Genomic DNA, 6,000 nt, shown 5'->3' with positions numbered 1-6,000 from the left:
CTGCCTTGTTTCAGTTTCAGTAGGCATATCTACTAACAGGTACAAACTGCTCTAGAGCAGGTAAAAGACAGGGGAAGCTTAGGACGGTGCGGATTTCGTGTTTCGCGCTTTCGCACAATCACTTGAGAGTTGAGAAATTGGAGTGAGCGAGCAAGCTTTCTTAACGTTGTCTCTTTTCTCTCTGGCACTGCCTTGTTTCAGTTTCAGTAGGCATATCTACTAGCAGGTACAAACTGCTCTAGAGCAGGTAAAAGACAGGGGAAGCTTAGGACGGTGCGGATTTCGTGTTTCGCGCTTTCGCACAATCACTTGAGAGTTGAGAAATTGGAGTGAGCGAGCAAGCTTTCTTAACGTTGTCTCTTTTCTCTCTGGCACTGCCTTGTTTCAGTTTCAGTAGGCATATCTACTAGCAGGTACAAACTGCTCTAGAGCAGGTAAAAGACAGGGGAAGCTTAGGACGGTGCGGATTTCGTGTTTCGCGCTTTCGCACAATCACTTGAGAGTTGAGAAATTGGAGTGAGCGAGCAAGCTTTCTTAACGTTGTCTCTTTTCTCTCTGGCACTGCCTTGTTTCAGTTTCAGTAGGCATATCTACTAGCAGGTACAAACTGCTCTAGAGCAGGTAAAAGACAGGGGAAGCTTAGGACGGTGCAGATTTCGTGTTTCGCGCTTTCGCACAATCACTTGAGAGTTGAGAAATTGGAGTGAGCGAGCAAGCTTTCTTAACGTTGTCTCTTTTCTCTCTGGCACTGCCTTGTTTCAGTTTCAGTAGGCATATCTACTAGCAGGTACAAACTGCTCTAGAGCAGGTAAAAGACAGGGGAAGCTTAGGACGGTGCGGATTTCGTGTTTCGCGCTTTCGCACAATCACTTGAGAGTTGAGAAATTGGAGTGAGCGAGAATGCTTTCTTAACGTTGTCTCTTTTCTCTCTGGCACTGCCTTGTTTCAGTTTCAGTAGGCATATCTACTAGCAGGTACAAACTGCTCTAGAGCAGGTAAAAGACAGGGGAAGCTTAGGACGGTGCGGATTTCGTGTTTCGCGCTTTCGCACAATCACTTGAGAGTTGAGAAATTGGAGAGAGCGAGCGAGCTTTCCAAACTTTGTCTCTTTTCTCTCTGGCACTGCTCTGTTTCAGGTTCAGTAGGCATATCTACTAGACGGTACAAACTGCTCTAGAGCAGGTAAAAGACAGGGGAAGCTTCGGACGGTGCGGATTTCGTGTTTCGCGCTTTCGCACAATCACTTGAGAGTTGAAAAATTGGAGTGAGCGAGCAAGCTTTCTTAACGTTGTCTCTTTTCTCTCTGGCACTGCCTTGTTTCAGTTTCAGTAGGCATATCTACTAGCAGGTACAAACTGTTCTAGAGCAGGTAAAAGTCAGGGGAAGCTTAGGACGGTGCGGATTTCGTGTTTCGCGCTTTCGCACAATTACTTGAGAGTTGAGAAATTGGAGAGAGCGAGCGAGCTTTCCCTACTTTGTCTCTTTTCTCTCTGGCACTGCTCTGTTTCAGGTTCAGTAGGCATATCTACTAGCAGGTACAAACTGCTCTAGAGCAGGTAAAAGACAGGGGAAGCTTAGGACGATGCGGATTTCGTGTTTCGCGCTTTCGCACAATCACTTGAGAGTTGAGAAATTGGAGTGAGCGAGCAAGCTTTCTTAACGTTGTCTCTTTTCTCTCTGGCACTGCCTTGTTTCAGTTTCAGTAGGCATATCTACTAGCAGGTACAAACTGCTCTAGAGCAGGTAAAAGACAGGGGAAGCTTAGGACGGTGCGGATGTCGTGTTTCGCGCTTTCGCACAATCACTTGAGAGTTGAGAAATTGGAGAGAGCGAGCGAGCTTTCCCAACTTTGTCTCTTTTCTCTCTGGCACTGCTCTGTTTCAGGTTCAGTAGGCTTATCTACTAGCAGGTACAAACTGCTCTAGAGCAGGTAAAAGACAGGGGAAGCTTAGGACGGTGCGGATTTCGTGTTTCGCGCTTTCGCACAATCACTTGAGAGTTGAGAAATTGGAGTGAGCGAGCAAGCTTTCTTAACGTTGTCTCTTTTCTCTCTGGCACTGCCTTGTTTCAGTTTCAGTAGGCATATCTACTAGCAGGTACAAACTGCTCTAGAGCAGGTAAAAGACAGGGGAAGCTTAGGACGGTGCGGATTTCGTGTTTCGCGCTTTCGCACAATCACTTGAGAGTTGAGAAATTGGAGTGAGCGAGCAAGCTTTCTTAACGTTGTCTCTTTTCTCTCTGGCACTGCCTTGTTTCAGTTTCAGTAGGCATATCTACTAGCAGGTACAAACTGCTCTAGAGCAGGTAAAAGACAGGGGAAGCTTAGGACGGTGCGGATTTCGTGTTTCGCGCTTTCGCAATATCACTTGAGAGTTGAGAAATTGGAGAGAGCGAGCGAGCTTTCCCAACTTTGTCTCTTTTCTCTCTGGCACTGCTCTGTTTCAGGTTCAGTAGGCATATCTACTAGCAGGAACAAACTGCTCTAGAGCAGGTAAAAGACAGGAGAAGCTTAGGACGGTGCGGATTTCGTGTTTCGCGCTTTCGCACAATCACTTGAGAGTTGAAAAATTGGAGTGAGCGAGCAAGCTTTCTTAACGTTGTCTCTTTTCTCTCTGGCACTGCCTCGTTTCAGTTTCAGTAGGCATATCTACTAGCAGGTACAAACTGCTCTATAGCAGGTAAAAGACAGGGGAAGCTTAGGACGGTGCGGATTTCGTGTTTCGCGCTTTCGCACAATCACTTGAGAGTTGAGAAATTGGAGTGAGCGAGCAAGCTTTCTTAACGTTGTCTCTTTTCTCTCTGGCACTGCCTTGTTTCAGTTTCAGTAGGCATATCTACTAGCAGGTACAAACTGCTCTAGAGCAGGTAAAAGACAGGGGAAGCTTAGGACGGTGCGGATTTCGTGTTTCGCGCTTTCGCACAGTCACTTGAGAGTTGAGAAATTGGAGTGAGCGAGCAAGCTTTCTTAACGTTGTCTCTTTTCTCTCTGGCACTGCCTTGTTTCAGTTTCAGTAGGCATATCTACTAGCAGGTACAAACTGCTCTAGAGCAGGTAAAAGACAGGGGAAGCTTAGGACGGTGCGGATTTCGTGTTTCGCGCTTTCGCACAATCACTTGAGAGTTGAGAAATTGGAGAGAGCGAGCAAGCTTTCTTAACGTTGTCTCTTTTCTCTCTGGCACTGCCTTGTTTCAGTTTCAGTAGGCATATCTACTAGCAGGTACAAACTGCTCTAGAGCAGGTAAAAGACAGGGGAAGCTTAGGACGGTGCGGATTTCGTGTTTCGGGCTTTCGCACAATCACTTGAGAGTTGAGAAATTGGAGTGAGCGAGCAAGCTTTCTTAACGTTGTCTCTTTTCTCTCTGGCACTGCCTTGTTTCAGTTTCAGTAGGCATATCTACTAGCAGGTACAAACTGCTCTAGAGCAGGTAAAAGACAGGGGAAGCTTAGGACGGTGCGGATTTCGTGTTTCGCGCTTTCGCACAATCACTTGAGAGTTGAGAAATTGGAGTGAGCGAGCAAGCTTTCTTAACGTTGTCTCTTTTCTCTCTGGCACTGCCTTGTTTCAGTTTCAGTAGGCATATCTACTAGCAGGTACAAACTGCTCTAGAGCAGGTAAAAGACAGGGGAAGCTTAGGACGGTGCGGATTTCGTGTTTCGCGCTTTCGCACAATCACTTGAGAGTTGAGAAATTGGAGTGAGCGAGCAAGCTTTCTTAACGTTGTCTCTTTTCTATCTGGCACTGCCTTGTTTCAGTTTCAGTAGGCATATCTACTAGCAGGTACAAACTGCTCTAGAGCAGGTAAAAGACATGGGAAGCTTAGGACGGTGCGGATTTCGTGTTTCGCGCTTTCGCACAATCACTTGAGAGTTGAGAAATTGGAGAGAGCGAGCGAGCTTTCCCAACTTTGTCTCTTTTCTCTCTGGCACTGCTCTGTTTCAGGTTCAGTAGGCATATCTACTAGCAGGTACAAACTGCTCTAGAGCAGGTAAAAGACAGGGGAAGCTTAGGACGGTGCGGATTTCGTGTTTCGCGCTTTCGCACAATCACTTGAGAGTTGAGAAATTGGAGTGAGCGAGCAAGCTTTCTTAACGTTGTCTCTTTTCTCTCTGGCACTGCCTTGTTTCAGTTTCAGTAGGCATATCTACTAGCAGGTACAAACTGCTCTAGAGCAGGTAAAAGACAGGGGAAGCTTAGGACGGTGCGGATGTCGTGTTTCGCGCTTTCGCACAATCACTTGAGAGTTGAGAAATTGGAGAGAGCGAGCGAGCTTTCCCAACTTTGTCTCTTTTCTCTCTGGCACTGCTCTGTTTCAGGTTCAGTAGGCATATCTACTAGCAGGTACAAACTGCTCTAGAGCAGGTAAAAGACAGGGGAAGCTTAGGACGGTGCGGATTTCGTGTTTCGCGCTTTCGCACAATCACTTGAGAGTTGAGAAATTGGAGTGAGCGAGCAAGCTTTCTTAACGTTGTCTCTTTTCTCTCTGGCACTGCCTTGTTTCAGTTTCAGTAGGCATATCTACTAGCAGGTACAAACTGCTCTAGAGCAGGTAAAAGACAGGGGAAGCTTAGGACGGTGCGGATTTCGTGTTTCGCGCTTTCGCACAATCACTTGAGAGTTGAGAAATTGGAGAGAGCGAGCGAGCTTTCCCAACTTTGTCTCTTTTCTCTCTGGCACTGCTCTGTTTCAGGTTCAGTAGGCATATCTACTAGCAGGTACAAACTGCTCTAGAGCAGGTAAAAGACAGGGGAAGCTTAGGACGGTGCGGATTTCGTGTTTCGCGCTTTCGCACAATCACTTGAGAGTTGAGAAATTGGAGTGAGCGAGCAAGCTTTCTTAACGTTGTCTCTTTTCTCTCTGGCACTGCCTTGTTTCAGTTTCAGTAGGCATATCTACTAGCAGGTACAAACTGCTCTAGAGCAGGTAAAAGACAGGGGAAGCTTAGGACGGTGCGGATTTCGTGTTTCGCGCTTTCGCACAATCACTTGAGAGTTGAGAAATTGGAGAGAGCGAGCGAGCTTTCCCAACTTTGTCTCTTTTCTCTCTGGCACTGCTCTGTTTCAGGTTCAGTAGGCATATCTACTAGCAGGTACAAACTGCTCTGAAGCAGGTAAAAGACAGGGGAAGCTTAGGACGGTGCGGACTCCGTGTTTCGCGCTTTCGCACAATCACTTGAGAGTTGAGAAATTGGAGAGAGCGAGCAAGCTTTCCCAACTTTGTCTCTTTTCTCTCTGGCACTGCCCTGTTTCAGTTTCAGTAGGCATATCTACTAGCAGGTAAAAACTGCTCTAAAGCAAGTAAAAGACAGGGGAAGCTTAGGACGGTGCGGACTCCGTGTTTCGCGCTTTCGCACAATCACTTGAGAGTTGAGAAATTGGAGTGAGCGAGCAAGCTTTCTTAACGTTGTCTCTTTTCTCTCTGGCACTGCCTTGTTTCAATTTCAGTAGGCATATCTACTAGCAGGTACAAACTGCTCTAGAGCAGGTAAAATCGAGGGGAAGCTTAGGACGGTGCGGATTTCGTGTTTCGCGCTTTCGCACAATCACTTGAGAGTTGAGAAATTGGAGTGAGCGAGCAAGCTTTCTTAACGTTGTCTCTTTTCTCTCTGGCACTGCCTTGTTTCAGTTTCAGTAGGCATATCTACTAGCAGGTACAAACTGCTCTAGAGCAGGTAAAAGACAGGGGAAGCTTAGGACGGTGCGGATTTCGTGTTTCGCGCTTTCGCACAATCACTTGAGAGTTGAGAAATTGGAGTGAGCGAGCAAGCTTTCTTAACGTTGTCTCTTTTCTCTCTGGCACTGCCTTGTTTCAGTTTCAGTAGGCATATCTACTAGCAGGTACAAACTGCTCTAGAGCAGGTAAAAGACAGGGGAAGCTTAGGACGGTGCGGATTTCGTGTTTCGCGCTTTCGCACAATCACTTGAGATTTGAGAAATTGGAGAGAGCGAGCCAGCTTTCCCAACTTTGTCTCTTTTCTCTCTGGCACTGCTCTGTTTCAGTT

The sequence above is a fragment of the Ixodes scapularis genome, unplaced genomic scaffold, assembly GCF_016920785.2.
Source record: "Ixodes scapularis isolate PalLabHiFi unplaced genomic scaffold, ASM1692078v2 PGA_scaffold7__128_contigs__length_106722199, whole genome shotgun sequence".
NCBI classification, from domain to species: domain Eukaryota; kingdom Metazoa; phylum Arthropoda; class Arachnida; order Ixodida; family Ixodidae; genus Ixodes; species Ixodes scapularis.
This window is presented reverse-complemented; position numbering follows the sequence as displayed.